Source organism: Talpa europaea, assembly GCF_964194135.1.
Source record: "Talpa europaea genome assembly, chromosome: X".
NCBI lineage: Eukaryota > Metazoa > Chordata > Mammalia > Eulipotyphla > Talpidae > Talpa > Talpa europaea.
In genome coordinates this window covers 50,571,065-50,592,552 of record NC_140081.1, presented here as the reverse complement: position 1 = coordinate 50,592,552, position 21,488 = coordinate 50,571,065, and the positions used below count along the sequence as shown (strand labels likewise).

The window sequence follows — 21,488 nt, the reverse complement described above, 5'->3', positions numbered from 1 at the left end:
GACTGGTTATCTCCTTATTATTCCGGGCAGAAGTAGAAGTTGGCCTGTGTGTCTGGATTTCTCCCACGTGGTTGTCTTTCTGTCTTTTTGTGGTGACTGCAGTGGAAGAGTAGGAACTAAAAAACACGGGGATGAAAAAATGAAATGTTTATAAACATTAGTGCAAAATCTCTACAGTGGGACAGTGGGCAGCTTGAATGCTTTGATGATGAGTGGAAGAATGCTGCAAGATAGAGGGTGGGGCTGGAGTTCTGGTTTTGTGCAGAATGTCTTGACATCTTTTCTGTAGCTGGATGAGGTTCTATAGCTACTTACCTGTAAGGTCAAAAAGGAAGGATTCTAGACTGGCATAACAACTTAGCTTCCTAGGAGGGATTTTGACTATTCTGACCTTTTTATGAGAGAATTTGGTTTAGGAGCCCATAATTTGAAAGATGTTTTTGAGGAAAATAAATGTAGTTAGCCACTGCCTATTTCTTAAGGGGAGCATGGTGGCCATTTTAGTCAAGGCAGTTGAATGGCACTTCCAATTTGAGGTAGAAAAAAAATCAGGAGATTTGAAATCATATAACCCAGGCTTTGAATCCTGGTTCTGCTATTTGCTATGTGGATGTTCAGCAAATTATCTAAGCTCCAAATAACTTGTTTTCCTCATTTGTAAAATAAAGTTAATATATTACCTAAAAACAAGAACCTCAGAGTCAAATGCCTTTTGGAGCAAAGAAGCTGCCATTCAACATTTTTGTTTGCTCAAACTAGATTGTGTGGCTGGGATTATTTTTGTATATATGTAGGGGAATATTAGATAATTTAGCTTGATAAAGACAATTTATTTTTCAATTTTCAGCAATGATGCCCCTGATGAAGCTGATACTCCTAAATGGAGCAAGGAGTAATTGTTAAAAGTACTTTATAAACTATAAAGCACAATGTAGAAAGAGAACCACTGTCATGTTTGTAATAATATGTTGGTTATCATTAAAGTGACACTCTGAAAAGCCACAGCATTAAATGGCTCACAGTGCTGCAGACTCACAGATCTCTCTGGTTCCAGAGTCCATTCTTATCCTCCTTCATCCTGGACCTGTGACCACTAGAAGCCCTGAGAAGCGGTATGCGGCATCATAAACTGCAGTTCCCCAACGGGGAGGATGGGAGATGGGGGCATCTTGTCAGAGATGTGAGTTATGTGTGTGTCCTGGCACTGAAATGGGGTGGGGTATGACAATATGTCCTTGAGCCACAGACGTCTTGAAATTACTTTATTGCAAGGCAAACCTGGAATGCTTCACTTGGATTCTGTCACGTTCCCCCAAAGTGGCACGACCAAGTAAAAGTACTCCAGGAAGGGCAATGATGTGTACCTTCATGAATGTGGAAGTTATTCTGCCATTTGTAAGTGAGGGGGATAGGAGTGAGGTCAGGCAGTAGAGCCTGAGCTTGAAAAAAAAATGTGAATATATTTGTGGCCCTAATAGCTTCATTGGGAAGCTGTGTCCTGTATTCAGATTTGTTTTCTGGGAAATGTGGACTTTTTTGATGGAGTCATTTGACTCATAGATGCAAGTATGCGGTTGTAGGGTAAAGAAAATATCAGGCTTTTCTGCCCTTCCGCCATTGGGATAGATGATGGATCCTTGTCCTGAATGCATGCCTGATGGCGGGCACCTGGAATAGGGTGTGGGCATAGGTAGATGGGATTCAGCTGAGTTAAGACTGTGATTTTAAGGGCGGCATCACGGGGACGCCAGCAGCAGCAGTAGAAGCCGAAGCAGAAGCCGAAAGAGAAGCCGAGAAGCAGCAGAACGAACGCTAGAGAGCCCAGATAGAGTGAAGACTTGCTGGGGGCTGGGAGGCTGGTAGGCCTCCCAGCCCCACCCAGCCAGCACCCCTGCCTGCCATATGCCTGGTGAACCCCAAATAAAAAACCTGCAAAACTACTGAGGACTCTGACTCCTCCTTTACCCCGTCTGCATGGGATCAGAAAACCTGCACTGTGCCCAGTCCGGCCTTTACAGTGGTAGTTACAGTATACCTTTGTTGCAGTAAGGCACGTGACAAAGATTTTTACTTTTATGACATCCTGGCAAGTAAGACGGCAGAAACATGAGCCAGAACATTGTTTCTTTAGTTAGATACTGAAATAGATTTTTTAAAAGACAGTGACTCTGTTGAGCACCTACTATGTATTGGCTTTGTGCTAAGTATTTTATATGCATTAATTATTTTATTTTATTTTTTAAAAGATTTATTTATTTATACAAGAACCAGGGTACAGGCCAGATGTGTGGGAGGGTGAGAGGATTCACCAGAGACAGAGTGGGGAACAGAACAGGCATACCGACCAAAATACACTGCTGAGGGGAGCAGGAGAGGTCTGAGACAGGAGAGGTCTGCTCGCCATGTGGGTATCTCCTCAGCTGGCGGGGATCGAACTGCACTGCAGAGGCTGCGGACAGCTTCACAGTGCTGTGCTCAACTGCCTGCGCCACCAGGGAGGCCCAGCATTATTTTAAACCACACAAGAACCTTATGAGCTATGTGTCATTAGTTCCACCTTATAAATGAGGAAACTATTTGAAAAGGGTGCAAATTATTGATTCTATGTTTCTCTGGAGCAGAAAGTCTTAAATGTATGTGTGAGAGGTGTGTAGGAGGGGTAAGTGAACATTCTCTGAGGGTTTCTCAGTTATGGCAGCTGTAGTGCCAGGAAGGCACACAGCTGGTTCTCTATGATCCAAGCAGACGGGTAAAGGAGAGTCCTGGAGCCCTTGGTGCCTTTTTCAGGCTTTCATTGAGCTTTTACATGTAGTGCAGCAACCAGGTGTGGGGGGCAGGTGCAGGCAGGCAGGTGTGGGGGGGAGGGTTTGAAGGGGAGGCAGGAGGGGAATCTTCACTCTTTACTGGACTTTCCCCTTCTCTACAAGTTTCCTTGGTGAATATAAATACCACAGCTATGGCCAACAAAGTGAACAATATGCTGAATATAACAATGTAACAAAATCCAGGTGCCACCATCAGGCATGCATTCAGGCCAGCAGAGATCCATCAGCAATCCTAATGTCCGGGAGGGCAGAAAATCCCGACAATCATTTACCCACGAGCAGTTATCTTCTAAAAAGAGACAAAGACTTAGATGAGGGTTATTCCAAACCATGCAGGCCTTTACCCCCATTAAAGTACTCCTCTTTAGAAGACCTGCCTCTCCTTGGATATCTGATGTTTTATGAACTACTGGGATTTATGTGAATGCATGGTAGGGTAGACCCTCAGGTATATTGGCGACAGGAAAGTGTTTGAACTTCACTGTTGCAGAGAGAGATCCTTGGCGCTAGTGCTCTGGACCTGGCTCTATCTTGGTTTCAACATTTTAATTAATGACTTGGTTGCAGATATAGAAAAACCTTCTGATCAAATATTGAGAGCTAGAGTGGGAGGGACGGATATGTACTGGAGGACAGGATCAAGAATCCAAGCAGAATTTTACTAGACTGCAAAGATGGTTCAAAAGCAACAAAATTTAGTTGATAAGAATAAATGTAAGATCAGGCCTCCCCGGTGGTGCAGCGGGTTGAGAGCAGCGCTATGAAATTGTCCGCAGCCTCTGCAGTGTGGGTTTGATCCCCCAGCCAGGGAGCAACCCACGTGGTGCAACAGACCTCTCCTGACACGCCCACTGCTCACCTCAGTAATGTATTTCAGTCAATCTGCCTGTTCTGCTCCCCGCTCTGTCTCTGGTGAATCCTCTCAATCCTCTCACCTTCCCGCTCCTCTGGCATGTACCCCAGCTCTTGTATAAATAAATAAATCTTTAAAATAAGAATAAATGTAAGATCTTGAATTAGTTCCATAAACTTAAAAAAAATTAACTGTACAGATTGGGTAGATGGTTAATATGACTGCCAAACATGTTAATGGGAACTCAGACTGCATTAATAGTAAGGGGCCTAGAATGTGGGAGTTGATTATTCTACCCTTTTCTGAGTTTGTAGAACCTTGTATTTTGCTCAGTTATGGCAGTTATCTTTCAAAGAGACAAAGACAAAATAGAGGTTAAAAATGGAAATCTGGAGGGCAGAGTGGGGCGTGATTGCTATGTTTCTGTTTCTATAGGATGGTCATAAGAAAGAGGATCTTATCTTTATTATGTGACCCTAAGGGGCAGAATTAGGCTTGTTGGGAAGTGTAGAGGAAGGAATGGGCACAGTGCAGGTTTTCTATGATTCCAGCAGAGGGGGTGAAGGAGGAGAGTCCTGGAGCCCTCAGTGGCTTTTCAGGCTTTTATTGGGATTTACCAGGTACACAGCAGGCAGGGGTGCTGGGGGGCTGGCAGGCCTCCAAGCCCCCAGCAAATCTTTACTCTATCTGGGCTCTCCGGCGTTCTCTGCTCTCTGCTCCTCTCGTGGTTCTGCTTCTCCCTCGGATTCTCCTGCTCGCGCTCCCGTGATGCGGCCCTTAAAAGCCCAGTCTTAGTCCAGGTGAATCCCATCTGGTGAATGCCCACACCCTATTCCAGGTGCCCGCCATCAGGCATGCATTCAGGACCGCAGGATTCCCTCATCTATCCTAATGATGGGAGGGCAGAAAAGCCTGATACTATTTCACTTACCCTACAGGTTGAAACCACAGTAGGGTTGCTGGAGGGCTGTTAGAAGAGAATGAGAAGGCTGGGCCTGCGTAGCACAGGATGAGCCCAGAGCAGGTTCTCTATGACCGAGCAGACAGGTAAAGGCGGAGTCCTGGAGCCCTCGGTGGCTTTTTCAGGCTTTTATTGGGATTTACCAGGTGCATGGCAGGCAGGGGTGCCAGCCCCCCGCAAGTCTTCACTGTTTCCGGGCTCTCCAGCATTCTCTTGCGGCCTTGCTTCTCTCTTCCTGTTCTCTTTTGCTCTGCTGGCGTTAGTGACGCCGCCCTTATGAGCCCAGTCTCTCAGCCCAGGTGTACCTACCTACGTATGGCCACACTCCAGGTGCCCGCCATCAGGCATACATTCAGGACCGCAGGGTTCCATCATCAATCCTAATGGCGGGAGGGCAGAAAAGCCTGATACTTTACTTACCCTATACAGCCTGGATGTGGAGCACAGCTGTAGCAGCAGATGCTACACTGTGCCTATCAAGGAGGATACATAGGAAACAAATGTGAAATAAAACTGTTTCATGCCTGGGCGGTTGAGGAAAGGGAATGAGTTCCCTATCATAGGAAACATTTAAGCAGAAGCTAGCTGACTGTTAGGGAATAAGTGTTACTACAAAACTGCAAATGCTACCCTGAATGCGATAGTTCAGTGGGTTGAAACAATGGCCATGATCATTTATTGAATATCTTTACCTGGTTCATGGAAAGGGTAGTTGTAAAGGCAGAACTGGACCACAGTGCAGGTTTTCTGATCCCATGCAGACCGGGTAAAGGAGTCAGAGTCCTCAGTGGTTTTGCAGGCTTTTATTGGGGTTCAGCGGGTATGTGGCAGGCAGGGGTGCTGGGGGGCCGGGAGGCTGGCAGTCCTCCCAGCCCCCAGCAAATCTTCACTCTATCTGGGCTCTCTGGCGTTCTCTGCTTCTGCTTCAGCTTCTCCTTCAGCTTCTGCTGCTGGCGTCCCCGTGACGCCGCCCTTAAAAAGCACAGTCTTAGCTCAGCTGAATCCCATCTACCTATGCCCACACCCTATTCCAGGTGCCCGCCATCAGGCATGCATTCAGGACAAGGATCCATCATCTATCCTGATGGCGGAAGTGCAGAAAAGCCTGATATTTTCTTTACCCTACAGTCCACCCCCTCAGGGTTTTCTGTCATACAGTCTATACATATATATACAATTTTCTAAGCAAACAAACAATGCAGCCATGGCCCACAAAAGCAAATACATCAAATATAACAAAATACAATATAACAAAATACAACAGAACACAAATAAGTCCAGGCAGGGCACCAACCTAGTGCAAAAGACAATTATTGGTACCAGCAGATGAGCCACCAAATCTGCTGCTGAAGGCACTGCTCATACGAGGGAGGGGAATCACTCATGGCATCTATTGCAACACGCCAGGAGCCGTCAGGCTTCCTGGCCTTCTCTGGCTGTAGTCTCGGCTACAAGCCACACACAGCATCCACCCCCAGGATGCACTAGCTCTGGGATTGGCAATTTTATTCTGTTGGGGGTAATCGCCAACCCTCAGGGTTTCTGTCTGCAGTCACTCCAACACTTGGCTTTCATAGCCCCCAATGGGACTCGCAGACCCCTGCACTCAGGCTAACCCACTGCACAAGCACATGGGTCGGGGATCAAAACTCTACATTTGGCTTGGGCTCCACCCCAAGCCACGTTCTCCACCCGTCCCCCAAGGACAGGTTCCTCATCTCCTCACCCTCACTCAAGAATGAGCAGGGCATCACCCACAGGTGATTTTACGAGACTCACAGGTCTTCAGCATACCCAGGCTGCTTAACAGCCGCTTAGGGCTTCTCAACTTAGCATCAGCACCAGCTTTTGCCTTCTCAGTTGGCTTTTCTCCTCCACCTGGCTGCTGGGCATACACAGGCTGCTTTTGGCCATCAAGGCCCACTGTCCACCCCCAGATTCTCAAAAAAAAAAAAAAAAACATAACCTGCCAAGGTCCTCCACCTTCTGGCGGGATTGTCAGTCCAAGTTTATCAGTCCATGTCCAGCAGTCGAAGTCTGTTGGCCTCTCCCTGCATCAGCACTGGCGAGCTCTGAATCGTGGCCCACTTTTCACCGATGATTCTGCTGCCTCAGGGGTCATTGGCCGGTGCTTTCGGGTGTCGTCGGCTGGTCCTCGTGGATGTCTCCTTCATGCCAGGTCCCGTCCTGCAGCTTCTGGACAGTGTCTATCTTCTGTGCCGCCATGGCACCTCCAGCGTCATCACAGGCACACAGTCTGTTCTCCTTAGTCCCTCCAGGTCTTCGGAGGGCTCCAATACCCGTCTACATGGATCTTGCCGACTTACGCCAATTGTAAGAGGCAGGACAGGACACAGTGCAGGTTTTCTGATCCCATGCAGACCCGGTAAAGGAGGAGTCAGAGTCCTCAGTGGTTTTGCAGGTTTTTATTGGGGTTCAGTGGGTATGTGGCAGGCAGGGGTGCTGGGAGGCTGGCAGTCCTCCCAGCCCCCAGCAAATCTTCACTCTATCTGGGCTCTCTGGCGTTCTCTGCTTCTGCTTCGGCTTCTCCTTCAGCTTCTGCTGCTGGCGTCCCCATGACGCTGCCCTTAAAAGCACAGTCTTAGCTCAGCTGAATCCCATCTACCTATGCCCACACCCTATTCCAGGTGCCCGCCATCAGGCATGCATTCAGGACAAGGATCCATCATCTATCCTGATGGCGGAAGGGCAGAAAAGCCTGATATTTTCTTTACCCTACAGTAGTGATCAGAAAGGAGAGGTGTAGTGTAAATCCTTCTAATAACTAGTGAATCAAAAGGCATCCTAGGGTTAGCTGGTATGATCCAACCAAGTATGAAACTGAAGGAAAGAAAGATTTACTAAGTGCCTAGTATATATGCTTGGTGCTTTTACACACATTTCCTCTTACCTTTCACAACAATCAAGTGAATTATATCTTATTTTGTTTCTTTAACAATGAGAAAACTGAGACTTAGAAAGGTTAAATGACTTGCCCAAGGTCATGCACTTAATAAGTGACTTTGCAGGGGAGGACATCAGAACCCTACATAGGGAAAATATCGCAGAATTTCTACTTTTTACCTGATCACTTCTCCAGTTGAATAAAGAGTGGGTATTGCCAGAGGCGAGTTAGGATTGTGTGGACAAATGTGTCATGCTGGGCTGGGTGCCTGGAGTAGATGAGAATATCATGAAGATATATGATCAGCCTTTAGTTCAGCAGGTCCTGGAGGATGGTGTTGGAACACAGCTGAGCTATTACACAAACTAAATGGCATGACTGCTTATTCATAATGTCTGTACCTTATGCAGAATACTGTCTTCTGTAGACTCAGAATCCACAGCAGTATGAGGATGTCAATATCTTCAAAGTCCAAGCAAGAATGTTTTAAAGAACACAGAATTAGTTCAGAGAGGAGAAAAGACTTCTACAACTTCTTCTATTAATAATTTTACCCCTGATATTCCCAGGGATTTGTTTTAAAATGTAATATAACAAATTTAGTATTAGAGTTTTTTAGAGCAGATTTGATTTTCTAGAAGTTACCAACTCCTCTGTGAAACTTGCTACTTTGTTTCAGAACTACAAGGTAGATACAGCATTTTCTTCTCTTTTTTTCCACTAATATAGAAGCCAGCATAATAAAAATGGGAAGGACATAGCTTTATAATCAGATCTAGTTTAATTTCTTTTCTGTAACCCATGGGAAATTCTATAACTTGTTTGTGCCTCAGATTCATTATCTGTGAGAAATGGGAATAATCACAGTTTGATTTTAGCCATGTGCAGTTTGAGGTCATTATGGAAATTCCGTGCGTCGAGATCCAGGAAGGGATGAAGTTCAGAAGAATGACCCAGTCTGGAAATAGAGATTTAAGAGTCAACAGCCCAGGGAAAGGTACATAAAGTCATATACATGAGTAGTATTGCCTAAGCAGAAGAATCTCTTTCACATGATAGTTCTTCAGCTCTGTTTCCAGATTATTCCATTTTCTAAGGTTGACTTCCCTAGATATCAGAATTATCTTTGATTATTCTGCATTTGTGTTGGAATCCAACCTCTTCATCAGTCTAATCATCATTTTGAGGACATTAATTTTGGTTTTGTTTCTCTGAAGTGTGGTATCCTAAAGTTAAACACAATACTTTTGGTATGGTGTGGAGTAAGAGCAAGACCATTATCTCCTTTATTCTGGATGCTATACTTTGTTTGGCCTAAGTTAACATTAGTTCATTTTTGGTCTTTATATTTCACCCACTGACTCAAATTATGTCAATTATTGACTAAATCTCCCAAGTCTTTTACCAGGGACAATTGATAAGTCATATTACTGCCCCCAGTCATGAAATAGTGAATGTCTTTGGCAGTGAGTCCCAAACCTTAACACGCACAAGCTTCACCTGGGAAGCTTGTTAAAAATGCAGGTTCTGGGCACCCAGTCACCAGTATTGTGATTCAGTAGGCCTGCGATCAGACCCAGGAAGCTTTGTTTTGACAAACACTTCAGGTGACTCTGATGCAGGTTGTCCTTGACTATACTCTGAGAAATAATGTCTCAAGGCATGGAGAGAACTGCATTTGGCCCATTCTGATCCCTAGCAGAGACAGAGCCTCAAGCCCCATACCTGGATCTGCTTTACTGAAGAATGCAACCACGAGGTGACTATGGACTGTCACTAGCCCCAATCACTGCCTAATATCAAGCACTGGATTTAGTGAGAAAAGGTAAGACATTTTTCCCCTTGATTTTCCATTTTTTTAAGCTTCTTAGATACTCTGGAACAGGCTGACATTAGGAGCCAGAATGATACAGGACTCAAGAGGTGAGGTTCTTTGGTTGGTGGCTTGTTAGCCCTCCCCCCAAAGATTTTACATAACATATACCAAACTAAATTTCAGGTGTATTAAAGAGTTTTATTCATAATACTAAAGAGTTAAAAATAGAAGAAAATGTAGGTAAATAAATTAATTTTTCTTTGCAAAGGCCTAAAGTAATATATATCACAAAGGGAAGGATCATATGTTTGCATGTGTAAGAATGAAAACCTCTCCAAATCTAAAACACAAATAAAATTATACATTATAAGCTGGAAAACTGCAACAAATATGACAAATGCAGTCAGTCCTCATTTGTGGATTCTGTATTTGAGAGTTCTCCTACTTGCTAAAATGTATCCATAATCACCAAATTAATACTAGTGGCACTTTTGTGGTCATTTATGGATTTACACAGAGTGGCAAAAACTTTGAATTGCACTATGTCCCCGGTCCTAGTTGAGGTGCAACAAGGTGATTCTCTGCGTTCTTGTTTCAGCTCTCATACTATAAATAAGTATACTTTTCTTATTTGGGGCCATGTTTTTCATATTTTTTGGCAATTTTTTAGTGATTTTGATGCTTAAAATGTCCCTCAATTCCTCACATACCTTTTAGTCAATCTCCACAAATGTTCTGATTTCTGTTCCTTTAATTTTGTCCTTTTCAGAATGTCATGTAATGGATTCATAAATTATGTAGCATCTTGTATCTGCCTTTTCTCATTTAGCATAATGTATTTGCAATTAATTCACATTGCTTCATCTATTCACTGTTCATTCCTTTTTATTGCTGAATAGCATTCCACTGTATGAATGTGTTTTGTGATTGTGGTATACATATATTTTTCTTGCCTCTGATACTTGTGCATGTGGCGTGCAGGAGAGGATTGTGTTTATATTATAGTTGGATTTTTCATTTTATATTTCCTATCAGATAATTATGGCGCTTGAGAGAGAATCAAGCATGGTGTTGAACATATTTACATGCCATGTATTGACCAGGCTATTGATCAGATACTATATGCTGCATAAACTACTGAACTCATTTATGTGATTTTATCACTTCAAAAGTGCTTTATCACTTTTGAAGGGTGTGAAAAAACTATTCCCTCAAGTGTAGTGCTGGAGTGCTGTTAAGTGTTCCTGAGTGCTGGAAGGCTCTGATGTGCCTTATGCAGAAAATACCTGTTAGATGAACTTCACCCAGGCATGACTTACAGTGTTATTGGTTGTAAGTACAATGTTAATGAATAAATAATATATATTGTATATTTAATATAATATATTGAATAAAGTGTTCATCCTTGCCCTGTTTTGACCCCCTCCCACCCTCTTCTTTGCTGTATGCCTCAGTTCTATGGTCAGCTTGCTAGTTTTGACTTTTTCTTAACCTTTTGTTTGGTTTCTTTGTATTCCACAAAAAGTGAGACCAACTGATATTTATCTTTTTCCTTCTGACTAATTTTGGCTAGCATAATCCTTCCCAGATCCATCCATGTTGCTGCAAATGGCATAAGTTTGTCTTTTTTATTGCTGTGTAATATTCCATTTATAAATATACCACAGACCTGTACCAGATCTTACAGGAAAGGCTTTCGGTTTTTCACTATTGTGGGTGATGTTGGCTGTGGGTTTGTTGTATATGGCCTTTAGTATATTGAGAAATGAACCATCAATCCCAAATTTGCTGAGGGTTTTTCTTTTATCATAAATGGATGTTGAAACTTATCAAATACTTTCTCTGCATCTATTGATATAATAATCTGATTTTTATATTTCCTTTTGCGGATGTGATGAATTACACTAACTGATTTCAGATGTTGAATCATCTTTGTGTCCCTGGAATAAATTGCATTTGGTAATGATGTATAATTCTTTTGAAGTGTTGTTGGATTTGGGTTACTAAGATTTTGTCGGTGATTTTTGCGTCTATGTTCATCAGAGAAATTGGCATGTAATTCTCTTTTGTGATGTCTTTTGTCAGGTTTTGTATCAAAGTGATGTTGGCCTTATAAAATATATTTGGAGGCTTTCCCTCTTTCTTTATATTTTGGAAGAGTTTGATAGATATTAGTTCATCCTTTGAAGGTTTGGTAGAACTTACTAGTGAAACCATCTGGGTGGGCCTGGACTTTAGTTTTTGGGGAAATTTTTGATTACTATTTCAATTTCCCTACTCATAATTGTTCTGTTCAAGTTTTTCATTTTCTTCTGGTTCTTTCTCTGAGGGTTGTAAATTACTAAGAATTTCCCCATTTCATCTAGGTTATTCAATTTGTTGGCATATCTGTGTTTATAGTAGTCTCTTATGATCTTCTGCATTTCTGAAATGTCTGTTGTAATTTCTCCTCTTTTTAAAAACATGAGTCTAGCTAGATTTTTGTCTATTTTGTTGATTTTTTTCAAAGAACAAGTTTTTGGTTTTATTCATGAATTGCCTGTCTTTTAAATTTATATTTCATTTATTTCTGCTCTAATCTTTATTACTTCCATACTTCTACTAGCCTTTGGTCTTAATTGTTCTTTTTTTCCTACTATTTTGAAGTGAGATGCAAGGTTGTTTATTTGAATTCTTTCTTGTTTCTTGATATGTGCCTGCATTGCTATATATTTTTGTTTTAGTACTGCTTTTGCTGTGTCCCATAGGCTGATAGGTCATGTCTTTATTTTCATTCATCTCCAGGTATTTTAGATATTCTTTTTTGATTTCCTCATTTGTACAATCATCATTTGGAAGTGTGTTTTTTAGTCTCCATATATTAACGGTTTTTCCTGCTTTCCATTTGTGGTTGATGTCTAGCTTGATACCATTGTGATCAGAGAAATTACTTGATAAGATTTCAATCATCATGATTTTATGGATACTTGTTTTGTGACCCAGCATGTGGCCTATCATGGAGAATGTTCCTTGTGCACTTGAGAAAATGTCTACTCAGATTTTGGGGGTGTAGTGCCCCATAAATTTGCATTAAACTCATTTGGCCTAATTTCTCATTTGAGACTATCATTTCTTGGTTTATTTTCTGTCTGGTTGATCGGTCCATTTGTGAAAGTGGGGTATTGAATTCCCTGATGATTTTGGTGTTGCTGCTAATGTCTGATTTCAAATTTGGTAATAGTTGCCATATGTAATTTGATATGTCTTCATTTAGTCCATATATATTATGGCTATGTCTTCCTGATGTATTAATTCCTTAGTCATTATATAGTATCATCTCTGTGAATGGTTACCTTTGTTTTTAGCTATTTTATCTAATATAAGTATGGCTGTCCCTAACTTTTTCTGAGTCCCATTTGCTTGTAAGATTGTTTCCCAGGGCCTCCCCTGTTGGCGCAGCGGTTGAGCGCTGGGCTGCGAAGCTGCCCGCAGCCTGTGCAGTGCCGGTTCGATCCCCAGCCACCAGCGAGGGTCCCACATGGCGCGCAGACCTCTCCTGCCGCCTGCTGCTCCCCTCAGCAGTGTACTTCAGTCCTTCCGCCTGTTCTGCTCCCCGCTCTGGCTCTGGGGAATTCTCTCACCCTGCCATGCTTCTGACTGTACCCAGTGCGTGTGTAAATAAATAAATAAATCTTAAAAAAAAAAAAAGATTGTTTCCCAACCTTTCACTTTGAGTCTGTGTTTATCTTGGAGTTCAGGGTTTAGTCTGTGGAGGCAACAGAAAGTTGGGTTTTGTATTTTGTTCCAACTGGCCACTCTATACATTTTGATTAATGAATTCAGTCTGTTTTCAACTAGGGTGATTATTGATATATGAGGATTTGTTATTGCCATTTCATTTTTAGTTTTCTGTGTCTACCTAGTTCCTTATATATGTTTTTGGTAATATTTCCTCTCTTTGATTTAGGTGGGAGAGTCCCTTTCAATATTTCTTGTAGGAGAGGTATGGTGTTAGCAAACTCCTTGGGTTTCTGTTTGTTTGAGGAGCGCTTCAGTTCTCCCTTAACTGAAGGAGAATCTTACAGGATTGGCTGGCAATTTTTCTCACAGAGTATTTTGAATATGTCATTCCATTCTATCCTGGCTTATAGGGTTTCCTCTGAGAAGTGTGATATAAGTTTTAGGGATTTTCCTTTATACCTTATCTGTTTTTGCCCCCTAATGAGTTCCACTAATCTTTCTGTGCATTGAATTCTTGGCATTTTCACAACTATGTGTCTTGGTGCAGATAAAACTATGGAATGCTCCATGACTCCATGAGTTTGCATGTCATCCTTTCTCAGGGACTATGCTAATCTACTTTTGTATCATTCTAGTTTTAGTATGTGTGCTGCTGAAGCAAACACAGAAGGTGGCATTTGAACTGAATCGTGAAAGGATATGTTGAATTTTTCTAAATGTAAAACTGGCATTTTCCCAGGACAGATCTTGACCTTCTTAACTTTAAAATGTCAGTGATGCTTTCCTAAAATATAAAATCAGTGCCTCTGAAAGGCACCAAGAATGATTTTCCTTTGAAATGACTGCACCTAGAATTTTCTAGTGCTTTTTCCTTCTGGTACAAATAAGTTGTCATATTTTAATGTCCTATAATTGGGATTAATAGAGAATTGAAACAAAAATTCAAGAATTCTACATAATTTTGATGAATCAATTATGTAATGTGGAGAATGGATTAAGAATGGTGGTTGTGGGGAGATACTGGAGAAAGAAAAGATATAAGTGTTCAACAAAAATTTGTTTATGTTACAGCTCTTATTCAATTTTATGGAATGTACTTAAACACATAAAGGAGGCAGTTATTCCAATTTTACAGATGAGACCTGAAAGAGGGTGGGATAGTGGAGGTGCTAAGGAGTATATGTATATAATTTGCATTTTGGAAATTAAAATTAGATGTAGTGGTACCAGAGGTGAAGGGATCTATTAATCAGTGTAAATATAATGTGCCGGAAACTATTGGGATTTTGCTTATTTCATGGGTTTGTGTCACCGTTAGAGGAAATAGGACTGTGGCATTATTCTGAAAACTGCCAACCACTGTTATCAGTGGAAGATGCTCAGTGGCTTTGAGCTTGATCAACTTGGGAAGATGGAAAGGCTATTAAAGGAGTTGGGGGCTCAGAAGGAAGAGTATACTGGAGGGAAGATGATATTCTATAGTTCTTACACACCTTCCACTATGCTTCTCAGTTTACTTTTCTCATACTTCCTATGTGCTTTATCATTGAATATAGAAATCCCATATATGTGAATATCTGTAAGTGCATTGAATCTCTGGAAAGAGTTACAAGGAACTTGTAATAGTGTTCGTGCCAGAGAGGGGAACTTGATGAGAATTGGAAGAACATTATATTTTTCACTTTGTACCCTCTGTTCCTTTTATCTGCATGTCATGTGTATGTTACCTACTTAAAATAAGCCAATTATAAAACATACTAGAAACAAAGAGTAAAGCCTTATATTCCTCCAATAATTTAAATCTACTGTACTTGAATTACAGTGTTTCCCTGTGTCTTATGTCCAACTTTCCCCTGGTCAGTCTAACCCATATCCTATCATTTTTCACCACTTGATTCGGTAACCAATGAGAATAAGGAAATTAAAACTAACAAGTGTAGACTAATCCGGCAAATGATCAATGGATAAAAAGAAGAGTATTAGGTAAAGTGGGACCTTGGGGTCAAGAGAGAGTTTCTAATTTAGGTATTTCTTTATTTGTGTTTGGAAGGAACTTTTACACATGTTTGTAGGTGAAGGGGAAGAAACCTGGAGAGAAGTTGAAAACAAAGGAAAGAGATGGGTTGTAAATAGGTTAGTAGCTTACCCAGATTATCAGCAATATTGAGATAGAGTTGCAAATGAATGTGTTTCTAGAGAACTGTTCAGAAATGGCTCTTAAAAGTCCAAAAAGTCTTCTATAAGGATCTAGATCCCTGATCCCAGAACAAGCAGTTTCCAACAGCAGCTCTTAACAATAAGTTCTCTTGGGTCTGCTGAGCTACAGCAGTCATTCTTTTAACAGATGTTCAATGAATACTGTGAGTAAGACACACCACAGAGCAAGGGTTGTATGGTTCAATTAAATGTACTCGCTTGACTTTCATGAAAGGGAGAAAGTTTTTGTGAAGAAAGGGGTACTTGAATATAGTTTTGGCAGTGGATTATGGGGGCCCAATTGTTGTGGATTCTTACAGAGCCGCTACAGTACTTGGTTACTAGTAGGTGTTCAGTAAGTGTTTGTGAAATAATTCATTTATTGAGCACCTCCTATCAATCAAGCACTGTTCTAGGCTCTGGGGCCACATAGATAAATTAGAAAAGGTCCTGATATTTGAGGTGCCTAGGTTTCATGGTGGTTATTGTAGGGTGATAAGTTTTATGACAGAGGTACAAACAGGATTAGAAGGTGATGCATCCAGAAATAGACCCAGATTACAGTGTGCCAAGGTATAAATATAGGAAGAGGAAGTAAAGATAGTGAGTATAGACTGTTCTTTTAAGAAAATTGTTTAGGAAGTGGGGGAGACACAAAAACACGATTGAGGGACTGTTAGATGACGAATGTCTGAACATATTGTGCAGAGGAAGAAGGAACCATCAGAGAAGGAAAGGATGAATAATCAGTGGTAAGAGAAGTGATTGGAGTATAGGGATCTCTGAGAGTATAGGGAGAAATGGGAAGTAAAACTGGTCAGGAATTCTTAGAAAAATTGTGGTACTGAGAACTTTCCTGAAGCAGGAGACCTTGAATTTTCAAGTGCTATCAGCTCAAAATGTGGTATAGTAAGGCATTGGAAGAGAGTGGTTGAGGTATTTGATTATAGGCCCCAGGCCAGTCAGGGAAGAAAATTAGGCCAGAGGGGACTGATAAATTGTGAGAAAACCAGAGACAAAAAAAATATGAGTAGTAGGAATGAGGAAGTGAAAGTTTTTAATGGGAAGAAAGTAGCCAGAGAGTGGGGTACACAAATTTAAGATTTCAGAGGTGGAGCAGTTCTGAGTGATGAAAAGATGATGGCTGTCACCATGGATGTGGGCAGCTGAAGTGTAGGGAATGGTCAATGGAGATGAACCAAGAAACAGGGCTCTAGTTTGTCTTTATGGATGTTAAACATTTTCCATCTTCTTGCTAGGGCTTACCTCGTCTGGGTGGCTTCCAAGTCCTGTCTTGGGGTTCACTGGGGTTTGTGGAGGTCTGCTGTAGCAGATGTGCTTCCATGTCTTCTCTGGATTCTTTCTGGAATCTGCAGTGACATACCATGACAAAGGCTGCTTTTAGATCCATGCTGGGGCAAGCTGAGCTCTGCAAGGTGCCTACCTAGGTAGGTCTGCTTTCAGAACCCGCCCCAGGCTTATTGTGTGTTTCCAGGTTTTGTCCTGGGGCTCAGTAGCATCTTTTGGGGCCTACTATATAAAGGCTCCTGGTCACTGCCACTCTTCTGCCAGCAAAGCTGCCAGGCTATAGAGGTTTATCTTACCTCCCCAGGATGCCTGCTTGGCTGGTTCCACTTCTTGCTGGGCACCTCTCCTCTGGATGTTTTACCTAGTGTGCGGGCTGTAATTGTTTTTCTTTCAGAAGTTATTGACTTTGTCTGCTGCAATTTGGCCATGCGTATATGGAAAAGGTATGCCTGGCACCTTCACTCTGCCACCTCGCCACTCTCCTACATAAGGAAATGTTCAAAGGATTTTCCTCTAGCCAGCTTAGCTGTGTGCTTCTTTACTGTGAACATGTTTTCCATGTACATGGATTACCCTTTTAAAATGAAAAAAAAAAACAAACAAACAACAAAGATAGTAAAAGAAAATCACTTTCCAAATTACTTTTCTGAAAATTCCATTTCTCCATCTTTCCTTTTTCCTGAAATGGCATTTTCATGCTCCTATACATACAATAGAACTTAGGGTAGGGGAAGGAAAACTTAACTGTAGGGTAGCTTGCTGTGGCAATTTTGGTAATTTTTATAAGAGGGTGTATATTTCATCTTATAACATTCCAAATAGGCCCATTACAAACCTCAAAAGTAAACATTCTGTATTTTTATTCCAAACAGAGAAAAACATAGACATTTGTCAGTGTTCCTATCTATACCTTTATTTGAATGAGGTTGGGGTCTGCTGGGTGTTTGCTTTATCAGAAACATTCCATTTCAATTAGCCCAAGGGTCCTAAACTAAAGAAAACCATCATGTAGATGTCTGGCAATTCAAAAGAGTTTTTTGCACCCCTGGAATTCATTATAAATTCTTTTAAAAAATAAAACTTCAGCATGTTCTTGTCCCTTTAATTGGCCTAGTTTTGCCTCTGCATCTTTCTCATTGCCATCTTTCATTCAAGCTCATATATCAACCCCCCTAAAAATGGAAATCTTTTCCTGGCTTACCCCTCATATATAAACTGGTGCCTCTCTTTGTTCCCAGTCCAAATCTTTGCCCCATTTCTAATAGTTAGACTGAGGGAACTGCTTGTTGTAATGTTTGAAGGTGAATTGAAAGATTTCTTTCTTTCTTTTTCTTTCTTTTTTTTTTTTTTTTTTTTTGAGAACAGAAAGGTTTATTGTGAATTGCTCGGCAATGAGATAGGAGATAAACTCATATCTTCCCCTACTCTGTACAATTGAATATACCTTATAAGATCTTATTCTCCAAGGTGAAACCAACATCTAAAACCCACAGTAATTCAAAACTTTTGTCACACTCTAAGGTAATTCATTCTACTTATATTCCAATCCTTTTTTCTTTTCTTTTTTTTATATATGTATTTTTTTATTTTTTTACATCATTGTTCATTTTTAAACAATATTTGCTTCCCCACCCCCTCAGGTGTAGTCCCCATAGAGTTTCCTTCACCAATGCACCCATGTACCATCACCACAGCCTGTGCAACTCCCTCTCTCCCTCCCTCCCTCTGATCCCTCTCCCGCCTCCTCCCCTGCAGGATGTCTCTGATTTATAATTGTCCGGTTTTACTTTGTTGTGTTTTGTACTATTATTATTTTTTAACACTGATGTCTTACTTGGTTCCCCTATATTCCTGTTCAGTAAAGTAGCAGGATACAAAATCAACACACAAAAATCAGTAGCTTTCCTATACACAAACAATCAATCTGAAGAAGAAGAAATGAAGAAAACCATCCCTTTTATAATTGAAACAAAAACAAATCAAATACTTGGGAATAAACCTAACAAAAGAGGTAAAAGACCTATACAAAGAAAATTATAAAACACTGTTAAAAGAAATAGAAGACACAAAGAACTGGAAAGACATCCCCTGCTCATGGATTGGAAGAATTAACATTATTAAAATGTCCATCCTTCCAAAATCAATATACAGATTCAATGCTATTCCAATAAAAATCTCAATGACTTTCTTCAAAATAATAGAACAAATACTGATGAATTAAAGGATTTCTAAGGTGACCTCCTGCTCTATATGTCTTTGATTCTCTTGAAACAAGTATGTCACTTCCCAAAGAGCAAATCTCCCTCTGTTGACCCTCCTTCTCCACCTTCTTTAGGATATGACATCAGGGATTGAATGTGTTGATACTTCTTTTTCCAGGGGCAGCTCAAGGAATACATTGCTTAAACCACAGCAATGGCTTGTTAACATTAATAACAAAATCTCTGGTATCAAGAGACTGATGTTTGGGTGGAGACTTTCCTAGTATCTCTCATATCCATATACTCTTGTAAATAGTTGAGGACACCACTTTCCAGAATGTATGGGATGCAGCAAAAGCAGTAATAAGAGGAAAATATATAGCAATACAGGCTCAAATCAACAAACAAGAAAGAACTCAAAGAAACAACCTAATCTCACATCTCAAAGAACTAGAAAAATAACAACAAAAAACCCTAAAGCCAGCAGAAGAAAGGAAATAATAAAAATCAAAGCAGAAATAAATGAATTAGAAATTAAAAAAACAATCCAAAAGATCAATGAAACCAAAAGTTGGTTCCTTGAAAAAATAAGCAAAATAGACAAACCTCTAGCAAGGCTCACAAAGAAAAAACAGGAGAAAACACATATAAATAGGATTATAAATGAAAGAGGAGAAATCACAACAGACTCAGTACTCTTATAAATAGTGAGCTTTTCCTCCGCCCAAGGCAAGGAATGGACCAAGTGAGCAGAAACTCCATAAATATTTTCTGAGGCGCTTCTATTGTTATGCCTTCCCCACCTCAATATTCCCTTTTATTCTTTTGAGGTTACCTCCCAGAGCAGGCTTGCTCAATCTGGACACTATGTTGACTGTAGTCACATTGTTAAGAACTCCAATTTGTGGGCTCTTAAGCTACTATGCTCTTGCAATCCTGGGTTCTTACAGCTCTTAGGTTGAAGTCTTTACCTCATGTGTTTATATCACTCCCAAACTAGTTGCTGCTGACCTCAGAATCAGGTTCACAATTCTCGGAAAATCAAACCCTTATGCTTTGCCCTAAAGCAAAACTCTTTCCCTCTTGTTACCTTAAGTGCCTGATTTCCATTAACCACTTTCTTTTTTTCTGGTTTATATTAATACCACATTTCTAGAAGATAAAGTCATATGGACTCAAGTTCCAGTGCCAGTATAAGATGACCTTGGCTGATACATAGTGAAATGCAAAAGACAGGAGTTGCATCTCTCTGACTCCATGTCATCGGTCTCTATCAGTCATCAAACTGTTCCAGACAAGTGTCTTTGACCTGGACCACCTTTCCAAATCCAGCTGGGTTGGAGATCTCTGGCTTGGAGGGATGGGACATGTTTATTTAATGGGATGGTCTCTGGTTTCTCCTCTAAAGAGATGATATGTGATAATGAAGGAGAGCTGTGGAAGGCTCTCATAGGATCTAGAATGATGCTTTCTTCTCTCTACCTCCAAAGTGATCCAGCTTTGTCCTGGCTCACAGAACCTTCTTTGCCTCTAGTGTCAACCCCAATTGGCAGCAACTGCAAATGCCCTGAGATGACTGAGTCACGCCATCAGAAGGAGGCATTAGAAGTCATGTAATTCACCTCATTTTCCCTTCACCCCTAGCTTCCATGCAGGATATTACCTGAAATAAATTCTAAACCGCTGAACTTGTCAGGACTTGTTTAGGAAAGGCTCTAGGATTATTATTTCCATTTCAACCTAGGGATATTGGAGTGCAAACAAGAAAATGAACCCTGTTTCACCTGGCAGCATGGTTGCACATGGGTTAAGCTTAGAATATCATCTTTCCAGAAAACATACCTGGACAGAGATGTAACAGTTAATATGAGAGAGTGAGACAGAATGGGGCCTTCAAGCTAAGGGACTCTGCTTTCCATCTGGTGGCAGTCATCAGGTAAGCCAAAGCAGGCACTTACAAGAACATACAGGGGCTATGGAAGAAGCAGTGCAATGAGATCTGCTTTCTTCTCAGAGTGCGCTGCTGGCAGTACCACCAGTTGCTAGCGACCCTCCAGAGGGTCCCTTACCCCACCCGGCTGGATAAAGTGCACAGACTGCGATATAAAGCCAAGCGAGGTCATCGCATATATTGGATTTCTGTGTGCCCTCATGGCGCAGGTGTCCAGTTCCAAAGGGTGCAACCTATGGCAAGCCTCCCTGTCGTGGCGTTAATCAGCTGAAGCTTGCTAGAAGTCTTCAATCTGTTGCTGAGGAGTGAGCTGGATGCCACTGTGGGGCCCTGAGAGTCCTGAATTCTGACTGGGTTGTTAAAGATTCCACACATTCTTTGAGGTTATACTCATCCGTCCATTCCATAAAGCTATCAGAAGAAATTCTGACACCCAGAGGATGACTGAACCAGTCCACAAACACAGGGAGATGCAGGTACTGACATCTGCAGGCCACAAGAGTCTTGGTCTTTGAAAGGCCACAAGTTCCACCACATTATTAGTAGTTCTCATCCTGCAGCAAGGAGAAGGCACAATACTCTCCAACTCCACTGTTATTATTGCTAATATGTCCTGTTTGTAAAATTCTCACCTAATAAAAAATTGAGGACAGCCACATCTGCTTAAAAGTTTTTTTAATTTTTCTGTTAAAACTAGCTTCTGCAGACTGTTTTTCATGATTGCATTATCAAATTATGGAAGTTAAAATGCA

The 21,488-nt window shown here is 41.2% G+C and overlaps 1 pseudogene across 1 annotated transcript; it reads left to right on the top strand.

The window, feature by feature from the left end:
- Window positions 1-8,444: 8,444 nt before the first annotated feature.
- On the top strand, window positions 8,445-21,343 carry LOC311187568 (large ribosomal subunit protein eL15-like; annotated as a pseudogene). Its single transcript has 2 exons — window positions 8,445-8,541; window positions 20,727-21,343. The product of its transcript is annotated as a large ribosomal subunit protein eL15-like (transcript).
- The last annotated feature ends 145 nt before the right edge of the window (window positions 21,344-21,488 follow it).